This window comes from Triticum urartu, chromosome 2A (genome assembly GCF_056163025.1).
Source record: "Triticum urartu cultivar PI428250 chromosome 2A, HENAU_Tu73, whole genome shotgun sequence".
NCBI lineage: Eukaryota > Viridiplantae > Streptophyta > Magnoliopsida > Poales > Poaceae > Triticum > Triticum urartu.
In genome coordinates this window covers 525,694,086-525,712,973 of record NC_141874.1, presented here as the reverse complement: position 1 = coordinate 525,712,973, position 18,888 = coordinate 525,694,086, and the positions used below count along the sequence as shown (strand labels likewise).

Sequence of the window (18,888 nt, the reverse complement as noted above, 5' to 3'; positions counted from 1 at the left end):
ACACTCACCTTTATGAATGCACACAGACGCACCCTACTATTATGAGCACCTTCGAGAGACTGATCCTGCATACTATCTTGAGATTTACGAAGTCGCCGTAGACGCCTCGTTGTCGACGAGAACGTCTCCTCCACTAAGACTTGAACCTTGGTGGGCTAAGAATGCCGCTGCCCTCTAACCATCGAACCACATGTTGGTTAACGAAATGTAAACTTTTTTGTACCATGTATTGTGCATTTGTAATCATTTTTTTAGCCGGGAGTGTCCCAAATCATATATTATTTTGGTTACGACTGCTATTTTACATTATCTTGGAGACGCTTTAAGACAATTTTATTTCTAGAGAATATATCTATTATCCATATTTGATGTTTTATAAATAAAAATGCTAAATGATATGACTATGAGAATATTTTTATTGATTGTGTGACACTTAGCCTTTCCAACAAGATACAATTTGACAAGAGAGGGTCCAACTTTAACAGCACAACATACATGTTTTTTTGGGGTGAAGCGCAACATAATTGACACCACGTATTAACCTAAGTTGGCGGTCCCTAGCCCGATGAGCAATTGCACTAGCCACTGCTAATCCTGTCAAGCCTAGGCTCCCACGCCCGGAACGTTTGATAATTCGTGCCAATATATCTTGGAGTACTAATTGTACTTCAAGTATATCACAGGAGAAAATCTTTCTATGAACATCGTAGGAATGAAAGGTGATCCCTAAAAAAGTTTAAACACAAGTGTTGGACATGCCAAATGATTCTTCATTTTCTTTTTAGTCCAGGATCACATTGAGTCCATAGGCATGTTGATACTATCAAATGGGAATGAGGATATGACAATGAGCTCTTTATCCATGTGCGTAAAGATCAACTCCAAAACTCCTTGAAGAATTTCTACTATACCAACTTAATCAACTTCATTCGGTGCCATCGAACCATTTTCACTCGGAGCCACCGATATAACAAAATATAGCCGTTGTTTCAAACCCTAGTTTAATCGAAGCCTCCAACATTCCATTCAGAGCCACCGAAGCAGCATAGCAAACCTTCTATCATCATGTAGAAAATCGCGAGCAAAACCATCGGATTCATTTAGACCTATCGATGCAACCTAAAGTTTACACTTTTTTTTCAACTCGGAGCTACCGAGCAAAACTAGTCAAAGCCTTCGCGATGTGTATAAAGGAACCACCACATATCCCACTAGTTCAACTCAAAGCAAACAACACTCCTGTCATTTGTTCTAATAGAGAACTCCACCTCATTGTGTTGGCTTCAAAGGGAATCCACTCAAACGTTCTCCAAATCCATAGCCAAATCTTGAGAGTTTGAGTGTTGAGAAGATTATCTTTCCAAGCACAAGAGTAAGGGATTCATTCTCAAACAACCTTATCTTGTTACTTTCGGAGGGTGTGCGAGCAAGTCTTAAAGCTTGTGAAGAAGGTGTAACACCTTGTTTATTAAGCTACAGTAATCCCGTGTTAATGGTGCCATGTCATCACAGACCATTATTCGAGATGGTTTGTGCATTCAACTTGCCCATACATATCTTTGATGCTGTCGAGGCTGGTTTGTCTTTTTTTTTGGTGATTTGGTCGCTCATATCTTGGTATTAGTTTTGTTATTTGAATATAGTTATCTTTCATTGGCTTTGGATGTGTTTATCTGGTATCACTAGATCAAAATCAAGAAAAAGAAACAGGGCAAGTTACTGAGGTAAGATGCTGACAGATGCCAAATCAAATGCAATGTAATTATACTTAGTCAAACAATTCCAATGCAATGACTTCGGTTTAATTACATGGAACTACAACACGAAATTCTCTTAGGTGCCATTTTTTCACTGTTCAACCCTATCCCTGTCAATGTTATACGAACTTATTAATGAATTTCCTTCACAAAACGTTTGTGCTAGATTTTTGTTGGGTAAGGCTAGCCCATGTGCAGAAAAACCTGATGCAGCGATCGATTTGAATGTTTGTTCAGTGTTTCTTGCAAGATCAACTTCTTGTCTGGATTTAGTAACTCACCATTCCAGCCAATCGGCAAATCATCTTGCCATCTTGCTAGATTGAAATCCTAGTCGGCTTTCAACTCACCCGGGTCTGATTACTCCATGATTTTCCGGGCCCTTTCCGACAGAATATCACGCAAAGAGATTTTTTTAATGTTGGTTGTGGTCAAAAAGTTATTTTTGATGCGATGATTATCCATATAGGTTTTCGGCAGTGGTGGCTGCTGTCACCGTGAGCCTTCAAACCAAAAACGACTTATCTTTCCAGTGAGCATTGCCTTGTTCCACCCAATTCCGTCTCCCTGGACTAAGAAGTGTCGTATTACACTGTAAACAGCAGCTGCTTCTCTGCTGTTGCAAGTCTCCATCCCTGTATCAGTGGTACCCATTTGCACCTGCTTGATTTAGCTGTGCACGGGATTTTAAACGGGTCTCTCAGGGACTTTTGGGATGCTTTATAATTTATTTTCTTGGGCCTGATGCCACGGCTCCTGTGGCCACAAGTGTTGACCGGAGATGCTACATTGTGCCAACAACGAGTTGTAGGACATCTCACATTTGATACGAACCTGTGGCTGTGATTCAGTCGGTACACAGAGCCGTTTTTTGTGATTACACCTTGCTTGGCATACTTCATTATACTGTATTTGTTGTGGTTTTACTTGATTGAAAATAGATGAAATGAATGGTTGTGATGATATACTTTTTAAATTTTTTTTTGAGAAAATTGGGATTTTGAGCCCCCCGACTCCATTTTATATATGAGACCAGGAAAGTAACACCAAAAACAAGCATGCCTTGCATGTCCACCGACGAACTAGAGAATAAAGAAAAAAAAACGCTGATCAGCCGATCAATCAGCAAGATCAGCTCTAAACTTAAAGGTTTAGAAAGATATTTTAATCCTATTACAAACTTCTGCCCAAATTTGTAATAGCCATGCCTTCTCTTCTCTGCTCAAACTGAAGTTTTGTCCCTTTCCTCCATGCTTTTACCCCCAGCGTCGCATAGCACGCTAGGCAAGCCCCAGTGGTGTCGTCTCCTTCACCGTGACCGTCATAGGCACACTCTTGAGCTTTTTCCATGGTTTTACTAGTGATCCACCCAGCTCTAGAGGGGTGACCGAGCTGAGCAGCGTCGTCTTGCAGGTGCTCGTGAGAGGGCTTCTTGGTGGAGAGATTTGATAGTTTGGATCCTCTGGTTTTGGAGCGCCATTGATCTTTAGGAGAGAGAGAAGGAGGGAGTGATTGAAGCCACCTTCAGTGCTCTTCTCACCAGCAGCTACCCTGTCATAATCTGGAAAGGAGCTTCTAGGATGGAGGAGATTTTCTAAACAAATGTCTCCATCTTTGCCAAGGCAGGTCCTTCGAACAAGATCAGCCATCTCCTGACATGTCCTAGCATTCTCCTCCAAACCTGTTTCATATCAGTCCATATAGCATTCTTAAAGACATGTGAATTCCTATTTTTCCACATATTCCATAGAACACATGCACAGGCTGAATTTAAAGGAATATGCTTCTTATTAGCAGACCAAAATCTAGCAATGGACAAGTAATTAGTTCCTATTTCTATACCCAAAAAATCTGAGACCCTTGCCCAGATTTGATTGGCCACCACACATTCAAAGAATAAGTGTGTAATGGATTCTTTTTCAGAGAATACACACACTCTGGAGCTTTTTCTATACCTCTCTTGGCTAGGTTGTCTTTAGTCATCAATTTGTTGTGGGAGAACATCCATAAAAAGACCTGGACTCTAGGTGGGATTTTTATTGACGACACCGCAGGGATATAAACAGGTTGGACCCCCCTGAAATTTATGATGCTATAAAGGGAGACAGTAGTGTATTCCCCTTTAGCTTCATATTGCCAAACAAGTGAATCACCCCCTCTTGAAGCAGAGTGCTCCCAATGATTTGTTCTAGGGCATACCATTGCTCCATCATAGCAGGTGTAAAAACCCTTCTAAAAGTGAGTTTAATCTCATTATTGTCCCAGATCTCAGCTATAGTTGAGCATTGCTGGTGGCATATGGAGTACAAAGGCCAGAATTGGACTGAGAGGGGTGATGTACCAAACCAGATGTCTTCCCAGAATCTGATATTCTTCCCATCTCCTACCACCCATTTATATCCAAATTTCAAGGCCTTAGCAGCCCACATGACACCTTGCCAAAATCTAGAGGGGTGCTGGGGTTTACTAGCAAATATATTAGGGGAGTTGTTGATGCATTTCCTATCTACTATTTGCTTCCGAAGCTTGCCCTCATCTTTGATGTATCTTTTTACCCAGCTCCCAAGGAGGCAGAGGTTTACATCTCTGATGTTAGGCACTCCTAAGCCCCCATATTTTTTGCTCATACAAACTAGATGCCAATTGGCAAGGCTAATTTTCCTATTTCCTTCAAAATCATTCCACAAACAATTGGCCATCTGACTATTGATCATGTCAAGAGCCCATTTGGGGAATTTGAAAAAAAGAGGAGGTATATGGGGACACTGGCTAGGCAAGTCTTAATCAAGATCAGTCTAGCAGCATAAGAGAAGAGCTTGCCTCTCCATCCAACCATCCTTTTAAGGATTTTATCTATTAGTGGTCTCTCCTAAGTTTATCATAGTGTAAAGGAATCCCCAAGTATTTTATTGGGAAGGTCCCTATTCTACATCTTAATATATCTGCAAAGGTTTGTGTTTCTTCAGGAGAAAGCTCTATTGGAATGATCTCACTCTTTGAGTAGTTAATTCTCATGCATGAGACTTGCTCAAAGCAAGTGAGGAACATTTTCATATTATTTGGGTTCTGTTCATTTTTCTCCATGAAGAGGATGGTGTCATATGCATATTGCAAGCAGATGACCCCATTGGGGATTAATTCAGAACATAACCCACTAATTAGTTTGTCTTAAGATGCTTTGGAAAGCATCTTGCTCAGGACATCTACAACCAAATTAAAGAGTAGAGGGGACAATGGGTCCCCCTGCCTTAGGCCTTTTCCTGTAAGAAATTAGTTGCCTTCGATACCATTAATTTTCACTCCAACAGACCCCATATGAGTGATTTGTTTGATCCAAATTACCCAAAGGGGGTTGAAGTTACTTTTTTCTAGGATTTCAATAAGGAAATCTAGGTTAACTTTGTCAAATGCTTTTTCATAGTCTAATTTCAGTACCAGTCCTGGGTTGCCAGATTTAGCAATGGAGTGCAGCACCTCATGTGCCGTGACCACACTTTCCAGGATGAACCTACCTTTAATAAAGGCTGATTTATTGCTAGAAGTAAGCCTATTCATCAGCACAACTAATCTATTTGTGAGTACCTTGGTGAATACTTTAAAGATACAGTTAATTAAGCTAATAGGCCTAAATTTTTTCATGCTGGTAGCCTCTTTTTCCTCTGGGACAAGAGTCAACACAGTAAAGTTTAGCCTATAAAGGTCCAGATCCCCTTTATGGAAATCATCAAACATGGCTATCACATCTCTTTTAATTACTTTCCAGAAGTTTTGGAGGAAAAGAAATGATAGACCATCTGGACCAGGGGCTCCATAAGGATATGATCCAAAGATGGCCTCCTTTATTTCTCCTTAAGAGAAAGGTTTTTGTAGAGTTTGGTTTTCTAAGTCACTGACTTTCTCCTCATCAGCAAAGAAATTACTATTAATTCCAAACCCTTTTCTATCTTCTTTCTTAAAAAGGTACTTATAGAAGTTTGTGGCTATATCCAACATGCCTTTGACATCAGTAGCAGTGCCATTAGGCCCTTCTAGCTTACTAATCAGGGTTTTTCTTCTCCTCTAGCTAGTTTGCTACAGCCTGAAAATAGTTAGTGTTCCTATCCCCTTCAAGGATACCTCTATCCCTGGATCTTTGTCTGGCTTGAACTTCTTCTACAATCCATAGGTTATGGAGTCTAGGTAGGAGTTCTTTCATCCTCAAATTCTCTGCCTCAGAAAGCTACACAATATCTGACTTAATATCAAGTCTGTCATATTCTTCTGTTAGATCCTCTTTAGTTTTCCTAATCTCGGCATCTACATTTCTACTCCATCCCCTACTAAATTTCCTAAATCTTCTCACTTTCTCCTGCCAAATGTGAATGGGGGTGGCACTTTTGACAAGATCTGACCAATTTTTCTCGACAAGCTCTTTAAATTCATCCCTAAGTAACCACCATTTCTGAAATTTATAGCTTGAGCTTTTTGGGGTACTATCTATGCCAGAGTCCCACAGAATAGGAGTGTGATCACTACCAGCCCTGGGGAGAGCTTGAGAAATACTTAATGGAAATAAAGCATCTAGTTCGGTGGTACAAAAAACCCTATCTATAGTGCTCATGACCAAACTATCCTGGTTATTTGCTGAGGTAAATTGCCTACCAGACATTTTAATTTCTAATAGGCTCCAAATTTCTGTCCAAGCATTGAATTTTTCACTCCAACTATGGTTGATCTTACCATTATTCTTATCTTTCTGATATCTAACCAAGTTGAAATCCCCCCAATAATAGTGGGTTGGTGATCATCAATGAACAAACTATGGAGTTCAGAGATGAATTCATCCTTGCCCTCATCATATGGTGATCCATAAACTGCTATGAACCTGGAAGTTTTTTCACTTGTCTTATGCATTAGATTGCATGAGATAGAGTATTTGAGGGACTTCCAACTAATAATATCAAAAACATCTACATCTACTCCCACTAATAAACCATCTGAAGTGCCTTCAACAGGTAGGTGATGTCAACTGTAAGGTTTATCACCACTAATAGACTTTAGAAAGGAAGTAGAAAGTTTATCTTTCTTTGTTTCCTGAAAAGCCACTATACTAGGTCTATGTTTAGCTAAGGAATCAATAATGCAGGGTTTTCCCCTGGATTTGTTATCCCTCTAATATTCCAGAATAAAGCATTCATTGCATCATGCGTTTCCTAGGGTGCTTGCCCCGCCCTTTTTTGGAGACTAGACTCCACAACACACTCTGGTCCATGTGCCCACAAGGGATTATACTCAATCCCGAGGGGGTATCAGGTGAAATACATTGGTTTATGAGGTTTTCTTGGGTAGGGAGCTGTCGGTGTCAAAACCGGCGGATCTCGGGTAGGGGGTCCCAAACTGTGTGTCTAGGCCGGATGGTAACAGGAGGCAAGGGACACGAAGTTTTACCCAGGTTCGGGCCCTCTCGATGGAGGTAAAACCCTACGCCCTGCTTGATTAATATTGATGATATGGGTAGTACAAGAGTAGATCTACCACGAGATCGAGGAGGCTAAACCCTAGAAGCTAGGCTATGGTATGATTGTTGATGTGTATGTTGTCCTACGGACTAAAACCCTCCGGTTTATATAGACACCGGATAGGGTTAGGGTTACATAGAGTCGGTTACAATGGTAGGAGATCTTCATATCCGTATCGCCAAGCTTGCCTTCCACGCCAAGGAAAGTCCCTTCCGGACACGGGACGGAGTCTTAAATCTTGTATCTTCATAGTCCAAGAGTCCGGCTGAAGGTATAGTCCGGCCATCCGGACACCCCCTAATCTAGGACTCCCTCAGTAGCCCCTGAACCAGACTTCAATGACGACGAGTCCGGCGCGCATATTGTCTTTGGCATTGCAAGGCGGGTTCCTCCTCCAAGTGCTTCATAGAAGATTTTGAACACAAAGATAGTGTCCGGCTCTGCAAAATAAGTTTCCACATATTGCCATAGAGAGAATAATATTTACACAAATCTAATCTGCTGACGTATTCCGTAGTGCGACATCACACCACGGCCAAGCTTTTATTCGAACCGTTTTGCTGTCCCATCTCAGCGCGTTATGCGAGGCGGTTTCCTTGGCACGTCTTGTTAAAGCAGAGATCGTGTCCCCTTATTCCGGGATTCTCATCAATACGGGCGTGGGTAACCCAACCGCACCATCGATTACGGCGCTTGGAGATAAGCGAGTTTTATCAGGCTAGTGGGGACATGTAGCTGTGTCCACCCATATATGGGGATAAAGATCCACCTTTTCACCTACGCCTTCTTCCTCCTTCGCCTATCCATTCTTGCACACTCGAGCTCCAGCGCCCAAGTCCGCACTCCCAACCTCAACCTTCTCCAGCCATGTCCGGAGCGGGAGGCAAGTGGATGGTCTCCTCCGTCACGGAGGGTCATATCAAAAAGCTGAGGAAGGCCGGATACCTGTCTAACGACATCGCGTACCGGCTCCCCGATAAGGGGCAGCTCATCCCCACCCCTAGGCCCCATGAGAGGGTGGTGTTTCTCCCCCATTTCTTCCACGGACTGGGCTTCCCTCTCCACCCATTTGTCCGGGGACTCATGTTCTACTACAGCCTGGATTTCCATGATCTGGCCCCGAACTTCGTCCTCAACATCTCGGCGTTTATCGTCGTGTGCGAGGCCTTCCTCCGCATCCGCCCCCATTTCGGGCTCTGGCTCAAGACTTTCAACGTCAAGCCAAAGGTGGTGCGCGGCAGCCAGGCGGAGTGCGGAGGCGCCATGGTGGGCAAGATGGCCAACATCCTCTGGCTCGAGGGCTCCTTTGTGGAGACCCTGAAGGGGTGGCAATCGGGGTGGTTTTACATCACCAAGCCGCGCGACGCCGAATGGGTCGCACCCCCTGAGTTCCGGTCCTGGAAAGAGACGGGCCTGTCGTGGGGTAAAAAAGGAGAGCTAACCGGACTCCAAACATGTGTCAAAACCCTGGTGGACAAGAAGCTCAAACTTGTCAACGTAGTCCAGGTTATGCTCATCCGCTTGATCCTCCCGTGCCAACAACGGGCTTTCAACCTGTGGGAGTTCGACCCGGCGCAGCACCAGACTCTGAGCAGGCTCTTCGACACGACGTACAAAGATGCCTGGAAGATGCTTTTCAAGGGCGCCGAGGCTCCCGCATCCGCTACTGAGGATCGCGTCAGTGCGCAGCGTCACGCTCTCGCGGTAAGCTGTTTTTTCCTTTTACAGGGTATCAGTTTTTCATAGTTTGACTCCATGCGGGATCTAAACTCCCTTACCTTTGACAGGATTGGCAGGTGACATCCGGACAGATCAACTGTCCGGCTCCTTTGCCAGAAGGCCCAGCGGATGCTCGCTTGGCGAAGCTGCTGGTTCCGGCACCCTATGTGGTGCCGGAGAAGAAGGTCAAGAAGAAGGCCACGGGGACTCGAAAGAGTGCCCGACGTCTGGAGGTGTCGGATTCATCATCCGACGAATCCAAGACGCACTCCTCCCACGAAGACGAGGAGGAGGAAGAAGAGACCCCTCCCCCTCCAGCGGGGGGAAGGGAAGAAAAGAAAGGCCGCCCCAACTGGGAAGGCCGAAGGGTCCAAGAAGGGGAAAACCCTTCCTCCGGACTGCTCCACCGAGGCCGACGACGGCGGAGAGGAGTGGGCGCCTAGGGCCAAGCCCCTGGCCAAATCGTAAGTATCCAGATAACATAGTACTTCATAGTATTCGTTTATTGCACAGCTTTCCCTCATGTCGGATATGTTTATGCATCCCACCCAAAGACCGGCTCGACGCGTCGTCGAGCGGCTCACTGGACTCGTCGGATGTGAACTCGCTTCCGACGGCTTCCTCCCCCCCGCCCTACGGACGGCACCGAAGTGTTGTCTCAACAGGTTCCAAGCCGGGAGGAGGTGGTCCTGGAGGCACCGCAAGGCGACCTCCCGGACTCCAGGAGCAAAGGGGATGAAACCCCTCGGGGCTCCAAGTCCAGCTCTAGGCCGGACACCACTCCGGAACCTTCAAAGGTTCCAGAGTCCGGCGGGGGACCTCCTTCCAAGAGGAGCAAGTCCACCGTGCCAGCGGCCCCCGTCCAACTGGAGGCATCGGACAATATGTTGGAGGCGCTCCAAGGCGCCTCCATCGACGAGGAGCACCGTGCTATTATGAGTGCGGTGGTCCAAAAGGTTCAGTCCACCAAGAGCAGACTGACTGAAGCTTGTACTAGCCTTTTGACAGGCTTTGAGGTAAGTAAAGAATGTGTAAATAAATAATAGTACCGCATCGACAGTAGCCCCTGATGCTCTGTTTGGCGTTCGGGAAGAAAAGCCGAATAGAGGATCAAATAGAATTCGCAGGAGTCTAACAAAAATGAGTCAATATGCATATGCAGGCTTCCCTTCTTGCATCCGCTGCACTGACTGTGGAAGTGGACGCGCTAAAGCAGAACCTCGAGCGGTCCGAGCAAGAGCTCGAACGTGCCAAAAAGCAGCTCGAGGACAATGAAGGTAAGAAATACTTTGTTAAAAATATATATAAAAAGGTGCAATTGCAAAGAATGACAGGATTATCGTGGCTAATGTAGGGGCCACGTCTGAAGTGGCGACCCTTAAGCAAGCGCTGGTCGAGGCCGAGAAGAGTGCGGCCTCGGAGCGCACCGAGCGGGAGAAATATGAGGCCGAGGTTGGCAAGGTGCGGCAAGATCTCCTGGCTCTCATGGAAAAACATGAGAGTTTGGAGCTTAACTCGAAGACGCAAGCGTCCGAGCTCGCGGTGGCTATTGAAAATGCCAAATCTGCCAAGGCCGAATCCCAGAAGACCCTCCAGGAGTTGGATGAGGTGAAGAAGATAGCGGCAGGTAAGGCATTCTTTATGCAAAGCAAACACATAAACGTGAGTTACTTGTTACTTACCCGAATCCAGAGCTCTCCAGGAGCATTTGCAGATCTTCCCCGGAGTGTATCTGATGCTGCCGTATTCTACCGAGCCGAGGAGGGCAGCTCGATGGAGAAGGTGTTCTGGTCTTAGTACGCTGAGGCCAGACACCCCGTGCCCCTGAGCGACCAGCTGAAGCAACTAGTCGAGCTCCACAAGGCGGCCGAACAGGCCATGAAGGGCCTCACTGTTCGGCTGTGGCCTGGAGGGGCTCTGCCTGGGAGCTATTTCGGGCTGGTGCGGCGGCTGGAGGAGGCATGTCCAAGGCTCGAAGTCATCAAGCGCTCCGTCTGCATTGAGGGTGCCCGTAGGGCCCTTGCCCGTGCTAAGGTGCACTGGGGCAAGCTGGATGCTGAGAAGCTTGTGAAGGACGGGCCACCGCCGGGGAAAGAGCATCACAAGCCCGAGAATTACTAGAAGGATGTTCTGAAGGGTGCCCGCCTTGTGGCGGATGAATGTTCTAGGGATGTGATTTTTGAGTGAAACTTGCTCGTTTTGTCCTGTGCGCTGAAAAATTGTTTGTATGCGCTAAGCAATGCTGTTAGAATTTAAAATATTACCTTCTGTGCGGCTGTTTATCAATTCTGAGAGATGGCGAGTCGTCGGCTTCTGCCCCCGTGCCGCTAGTGCTGGGGTGTTAGGGGATAAACCTGAGCGCTCCTTTTCCCATGTTTGGGTCCTTCGTGGGAGGCGCTCAGCCCAACGAACAAGGCAATCGTACTATAATGCGTGAACACTCTCACTTAGCCATAGAATTCTATAATTTTAAATTTCAGCGAAGCCCCTGGTATTCGGAAGACCGAATTCGGGGCGCTATCCACGCCTTGGCCGGACAGAGCCGGCTCCTCGCCCTAAGCGGCATAAGTCTTTAGGGACTCGAAAAAACCTCTCGAACAGCGACCAGCTCTCGCTTCATCATGATAGTCAGTTTTAGCTTTCTCCACTGAGGTGCTCGCCCAGCTCAACCGGGGCACAATCGCAGTGGTTCTCCTAGTGCTACCTTAGCCGATATAGCGGAACGTAAGGCACCAAAACATAGGAGCCGGGCAAACCCAACTATTGACCCAAGACATGATTCGGAGCCGATGCATATAATGCTATAAGTTCGGGGTGCCGCACTTGTTAAAGTGTTCGGACTTCTCACACCATATTGAGGGGTACTAAAGCCCCTGGCGTATTTTGGCCATACCAATGTGTACGGGTGCAACATGTCGTTAAGGAACATATATAAAGAAAAAAGGTAATGCAAAAATAGACGAAAGCTATGCATTGTTTATTAAGAAGGTGTGCAATCAAGGCAGAACGATACAAGTAATTCTATAAGTGGAAGGTTGGACTAGTTAACATGTTCGTTCCAGGGGCAAGCTGCGGAATAGTATGCGAAACGGGTATTCTGCTCGTGATAGAGACCACCTGGGAGTTCCATAGTGCGGCGTGGCTTGTCTGCTTCCCTGGTTCTTGCATCATTTGTGCAGCAATTGAACTGCCGAACAGGCCTTCCGAAGGATGAAGTCCTGAAAGTAAGAGAAAATTAAAAAATCGGCAGCCCCTGGTACGGTTTAAGCCGTGTTTTGGGCGTGCCGTGATGGTGCCCCTCCCCCTGTGCCCATGGTATCTCTAGAGCGTAGTTATGTACGCGAAGTACTAGCGTCGCCTTTTTGCGAGGGTTGGGGTTGGGGCCGCATTGCTACGCCTGCTCGGATCGTGCCAGGCGGTCTTGTTGTAGGTTACTCCGGGCGCGCTTGACGACGTCCGGTCGTTTAGTGGCCGGACTGGAGAACTGCCTGGAGAGGCTGCTTTGAACTTCCGCTGCAAGGGCCGCCGTGTGCTCCTCCGTTCGGAGGGAGCGTTCGGTGTTTCCATTGACCGTAATTACTCCTCGAGGGCCTGGCATCTTGAGCTTAAGGTATGCGTAATGCGGTACCGCATTGAACTTAGCGAATGCGGTTCGCCCGAGCAGTGCGTGATAGCCACTACGGAATGGGACTATGTCGAAGATTAACTCCTCGCTTCGGAAATTATCCGGAGATCGGAAGACCACTTCAAGTGTGACTGACCCTGTACAGTTGGCCTCTACACCTGGTATTACGCCTTTAAAGGTCGTTTTGGTGGGCTTAATCCTCGAGGGATCTATGCCCATTTTCCGCACTGTATCCTAGTAAAGCAGGTTTAGGCTGCTGCCGCCGTCCATAAGGACTCTAGTGAGATGAAATCCGTCAATAATTGGGTCTAGGACCAATGCGGCGAATCCGCCATGACGGATGCTAGTGGGATGGTCCCTTCGATCAAAGGTGTTCGGGCAAGAGGACCATGGGTTGAACTTTGGGGCGACTGGCTCTACCGCGTATACGTCCCTTAACGCACGCTTCCGCTCCCTTTTGGGGACGTGGGTTGCGTATATCATGTTCACCGTCTGCACTTGTGGGGGGAAACCCTTCTGTCCACTGTTGTTTGGCGGCCGGGGCTCCTCGTCGTCATCGCTATGTAGCCCCTTGTCTTCATTTTCGGCATTTAACTTGCCTGCCTGCTTGAACACCCAACAATCCCTGTTGGTGTGATTGGCCGGCTTTTCGGGGGTGCCATGTATCTGGCACAAGCGGTCGAGTATACGGTCCAAACTGGACGGGCCCCTAGGATTCCTTTTGAATGGCTTTTTCCGCTGACCGGATTTAGAGCCTCTGAATCCGGCATTAACTGCCATATCCTCAGCATTGTCACCGTTCATGCGGCACTTCTACTTATTACGATGCGACCTGCCACTATTGTCCCTGGTGTCCGAATTACCAGGGTTCTTGGTCATATTGTTGCTATGAGCAAGCCAGCTGTCTTCTCCCATGCAAAAGCGGGTCATGAGTGTCGTGAGTGCTGCCATAGATTTCGGCTTTTCCCGTCCAAGGTGCCGGGCCAGCCACGCGTCACGGATATTGTGTTTGAAGGCTGCTAGGGCCTCAGCGTCCAGATAGTCGACTATTTGATTTTTCTTTGTTAGGAACCGTGTCCAGAATTGCCTGGCCGATTCCTCTGGCTGCTGAATTACGTGACTTAGGTCATCGGCGTCTGGGGGTCGCACGTAAGTGCCCTGGAAATTGTCGAGGAATGCGGCTTCCAGGTCCTCCCAACAACTGATTGATCCTGTTGGCAAGCTGTTAAGCCAATGCCGAGCTGGTCCTTTAAGCTTGAGTGGGAGGTATTTGATGGCGTGGAAATCATCGCCGCGGGCCATGTGGATATGAAGGAGATAATCCTCGATCCATACCGCAGGATCTGTTGTGCCATCATATGATTCGATGTTTACGGGTTTGAAACCCTCGGGGATTTGATGATCCATTATTTCGTCTGTAAAGCAGAGTGGGTGTGCGGCGCCTCTGTACTGGGCTATATCGTGACGTAGCTCCAATGAGCCTTGTCTACTGTGTTCGGCCCCGCCAAATTTGTGGCCGGCGTGACGGTTACCGTCTCGAGCCGTGGGGCGCCCACGCGATCCGTAGATCGATCTTGTTTGCCTTGCCCTATCCTCCAACATGTCTCGTAAGTCCGGCCATATTCCCGTGCCTTGGTACGGGGTGCGGCTTGAGTGGAGGTCCGAGAGGCCTCTCTGTCGCGACCACGAGCTGGTCGGTCGGCCGCATCAAGTGATTCCTCCTCTAATTGGGGTAGCAACCTGCGCTTTGGGTAGCTCTTGGAGGGGCGTTCGAGTTTATGCTCTTCGGCCGCAAGGACTTCAGTCCATCTGTCGACTAGCAAATCTTGATCAGCCCTAAGATGTTGCTGTTTTTTCTTGAGGCTTCTTGCCGTGGCCATAAGCCTGCGTTGAAAACACTTTTCCTCGACGGGATCCTCTGGCACGACGAATTCGTCGTCGTCGAGGCTTGCCTCGTCTTCGGAGGGAGGCATATAATTATCGTCCTCGACCTATCTTTCTACCGCTCTCTCATGAGGGCTGGTTTCTCCATCCTCCTGCTCTAAATCTTGCTGGAGGGGGTTTTCTTTGGCGCTTTCCGAAGTATTATTATCTCCCGTGCTGGAATCACCTTGTTTGTTTTGGCGGGATTTTGAGCGGCGCCGCTGACGCCGGCGCTTAGGCTGTTTCTTGGAGGGGTCATCCTCCGCTGTTTCATCGCCATCTCCCTCTTTTGGGGTGTCCACCATGTATATGTCATATGACGAGGTGGCTTTCCAGGGCCTGGTAGGCGTTGGTTCTTCATCATCTCCTTCATCGGCGTCCATACCGTCGATATCGTAGGAGTCGAAGTTGAGCATGTCGGTTAAGTTGTCGACAGTGGCTACAAAGTGGGTGGTGGGTGGGCTTTGAATTTCTTCATCGTCCGTACCCCAACCTTGCTGACTGTAGTCCGGCCAGGGCTCTCCTGATAAAGAGAGAGACTTCAATGACTTCAGGATATCGCCAAAAGGCGAGTGCTGAAAGATGTCCACGGCAGTGAACTCCATGGTTGGCGCCCAATCGGATTCGATCGGCAGGGGCGCGGGGGGCTCAGAATCCGGAGAGGAGCCCGGCTCCTTGGAGTCACGAGTCTCGCAGAGTACGGGGCTGGTGTTTGGCTCAATCGCCGTTGGGGTTGCAGCCCCCGAGGTGGCGTCCAATCGCCCATCCTCGATCGGCGCAATTGGCTCTGAATTAAGGATCGGAGCCGATGCAGATGCGGCCTCCAGGGCACTGTTTGGCGGCAGAGCTAGATCATGCTCGTCGTGACAGTGCGACGCGCTCGGTAGTGGCTTGAATCCGTCGAAGATCAAGTCCCCGCGGATGTCATCCGTGTAGTTTAAACTTCCAAATCTGACCTGATGGCCAGGGGCGTAGCTTTCGATCTGCTCCAGATGGCCAAGCGAATTGGCCCGCAGTGTGAAGCCGCCGAAGACGAAGATCTGTCTGGGGAGGAAGGTCTTACCCTGGACTGCATCGCTATCGATGATCGTCGGAGCCATCGAGCCTGACGGCGACGACACATAGGAACTCTCAACGAAAGCACCAATGTCGGTGTCAAAACCGGCGGATCTCGGGTAGGGGGTCCCGAACTGTGCGTCTAGGCCGGATGGTAACAGGAGGCAAGGGACACGAAGATTTTCCCAGGTTCGGGCCCTCTCGATGGAGGTAAAACTCTATGTCCTGCTTGATTAATATTGATGATATGGGTAGTACAAGAGTAGATCTACCACGAGATCGAGGAGGCTAAACCCTAGAAGCTAGCCTATGGTATGATTGTTGATGTGTATGTTGTCCTACGGACTAAAACCCTCCGGTTTATATAGACACCGGATAGGGTTAGGGTTACATAGAGTCGGTTACAATGGTAGATCTTCATATCCGTATCGCCAAGCTTGCCTTCCACGCCAAGGAAAGTCCCTTTCGGACACGGGACGGAGTCTTCAATCTTGTATCTTCATAGTCCAAGAGTCTGGCTAAAGGTATAGTCCAGCCATCCGGACACCCCCTAATCCAGGACTCCCTCAGGAGCCCTTCAGGTCCCTTTGCCGAAGAGGTTTTTGTGAGTCTAGGGTAGTCAATTAAGCTAGTGATATCTGGGGGCCCTTCAGGCCTCTCCTCAACTTGATACAAACTATTTTTATTATCTATCTTGCTCTTTTGTTTATCAGTAGTACCATTGTGCAATTCAGAATTATTTTTACTAGTTTTTTCTGCATTTTGTCCTTCAGACAAAGGCAGAGAATTGCCAGAGCTAGTTTCTACAGGAACATTGTAGCTAGTATCTATCTCTATCCCTATTTTCTCAGCTACTTCAAGGAAACTAGGGTTACTAAAGAGCTCAAAAGAGTTTTTAACAATGGTACCTTGAATGTCTTTCTTCGAGACTTCCAAATTCTGCACTTTCTTTGTATTGACTACAATTTCTAACATGGATCCGCCCCCCACTTCAACCCTGTTGCTCTTCTTGAATGCCTGTACTGGGCCCCATTTGCTTTTCCCTTCTTTGGTCTCATGCTGCGCCACTGTCTCATCATGTGAAGGCTGAGAGTTGAAAGCATTTCCTGTGTTGAGCTGAGGACTGAAAATCACCTCTTCTTCATCTCCAGCTATAGCTTCACCATCTTCAGTTAGCAGGTCTTCCATCTCATCCTCATCCTCTTCTAGTTCCATCCCCTGCAGGATGTTGTAGCTCTGCTCCATACTGCGTGGGTCTTGTAGCTTCTTGAGATAGTCAAACACTTTCTATTTGGAGTTCTGGCTTGAGGTGCTGTTAGCAGATTTGTTGCTTTGGAGGGAGGGAGTGGATCCTCCTCCAATGTTTCCCTTTTCTCTATTGGTATTTTCTTCCTCCTTTTTGGATTTCTCCAGCTTGTTGCCATTTGCTTTGTTAGTTAGTTCATCTTCTAACAGATCATCCATTTCTGGGTCTTCTTCTGGTGGTTCTACAATGATACCAATCCTGAACAGTTTGTCTCCTATGCCAAACAGCCTTTCAGGGGGGATTTTTGTATGATCCTTGCATTTCATCTTGATTTTGACTACCTCAAAGAATGATTTGAAGTTTCCTTGCCAATCAACATCAATCAGGGTCCCCAAAACAGATGCAAACTGCTCCAAGACTCCCCACTCAGCCCAGGCTGGTGCAACCCCATCCAGTTGAAGCCAAACCTTCTGCAATTCACTATGGTGTTCTAGGGTTCCTTTCCACACTTCCACATTCACTGTGACTCCTTCTATCTCAGGCAGGCTAAAGAGAGGACATCTGGCCACACTTTCTACTGGGATGTGAGGAGGAAACTTTACCAAGAAAGCCCAATCATCAAGCACCCCCATCTGCCATGGCCAATTGGTTTTGTAAATCAGAGAGAAATTGTGAGCCAGCTCCTTGTTTGTAACATGTCCTGATTCCATAAAGACCATCCCTATATTCCTCTTAGTTCCAGTGTGTTGTTCATTCACACCAGGGACATCAATTTGGTGATATTCAAGCCCGGGGGCTCCACTGCCAACAAATTTTGTTGGGTTCCTTGGCTTCTTTATCACTGGGTAGTCCTCTACCTTATGTGTCACCACTTTACAGATGTAACAGGCAGGTGGCTTGGGGCAGTTGGTCTTGTGGTGTCCAGGCTCCTCATAACTATTGCAGATGACATCTGCATATTCTGTAGCATTCAGCTCATCAAACTTGTTGACAGGTTGCTTTGCCTTGTTCATGTTTCTTCCCTTCTTCTGTTGGTTGCCACCCACAAAAGTACTGAATCCTTGCTCCTATACTTAGTTTTGCTGCTTCTGATCAAAAACTTGATTGCCCTGCTTCCCAAGATTCCGCCCCAGTTGCCCCTTCTGTTGTTGGTTGTCAAATTTCCTGTCAGATGAACCTGCTTCTGGATTCTGTCTACCACCCCAAGAACCAGGAGGACCTCTCCACTAGTTCATCTATGGAGGAGGGAAGTATCCACTTGGATACCATGGGGGTGGGATCCGGGGGGCCTCCAGGGAATTCAAAGCCAAATTGAAATTGAGGGGGAGGTCCATATTGAGAATCAAACTTGGGCCAATTACCTGGGGGTGGAGCTCCAAGATCCCCTAATGTTTGGCCTCCCTATTTGTTGTTTCTAGGGTTTCCTCCCCTCTCGCGGCCACATCCTCTCCCTTGCGCTTCCGCCATGATTCTGATTTCTTCATGCAGCTTCAGATCTATGCCTTTGAGGATGATGGGTGTAGTAGGGTGGTGGGATCGCCCCCGAGGCCGGGTGGCAGTCGGCGGCGGCGAACGAGTGGGCTAGGTTTAAGTCTCTCCTAATCCAGACAAGGATGGGAGGGGGATCAGGATTGAGAGGCCCCCATAATTGCCCGTAGTGTTCACGCAAAGCTAGGTCGTATTCCCCCCGACCCTCTTTCCATGTCAGCAAGATTTATCCCTTTCCACCAGCGCTGATCTGTGGGCCTTGGTTGTCATCCTTCATGGCATGCTCAGGAGCAAAATTCTCCTGCCCAGCAGTGATCGGCTTCAGAGAACGGCGAGTACGAACCATTTTTGGATGGCTAGTGAAGGAAATATGCCCTAGAGGCAATAATAAAGTTATTATTTATTTCCTCATATCATGATAAATGTTTATTATTCATGCTAGAATTGTATTAACCAGAAACATAATACATGTGTGAATACATAGACAAACATAGTGTCACTAGTATGCCTCTACTTGACTAGCTCGTTGATCAAAGATGGTTGAGTTTCCTAGCCATAGACATGAGTTGCCATTTG

At 47.5% G+C, this 18,888-nt stretch overlaps 2 non-coding genes and 2 pseudogenes across 2 annotated transcripts; 3 read left to right on the top strand and 1 right to left on the bottom strand.

Annotated features, from left to right (window-relative positions):
* The first annotated feature begins 2,204 nt into the window (after positions 1 to 2,204).
* On the top strand, positions 2,205 to 2,298 carry LOC125541949 (small nucleolar RNA Z152/R70/R12). The gene has a single exon (XR_007297741.1). It is a non-coding gene; the product is annotated as a small nucleolar RNA Z152/R70/R12 (small nucleolar RNA).
* A 20-nt stretch (positions 2,299 to 2,318) lies between these two features.
* Positions 2,319 to 2,465, top strand: LOC125541945 (small nucleolar RNA Z112; annotated as a pseudogene).
* A 30-nt stretch (positions 2,466 to 2,495) lies between these two features.
* Positions 2,496 to 2,642, top strand: LOC125541980 (small nucleolar RNA snoR2/U65). Its single transcript, XR_007297768.1, has one exon. It is a non-coding gene; the product is annotated as a small nucleolar RNA snoR2/U65 (small nucleolar RNA).
* A 395-nt stretch (positions 2,643 to 3,037) lies between these two features.
* Positions 3,038 to 17,947, bottom strand: LOC147985732 (uncharacterized; annotated as a pseudogene).
* Between the last annotated feature and the right edge of the window lie 941 nt (positions 17,948 to 18,888).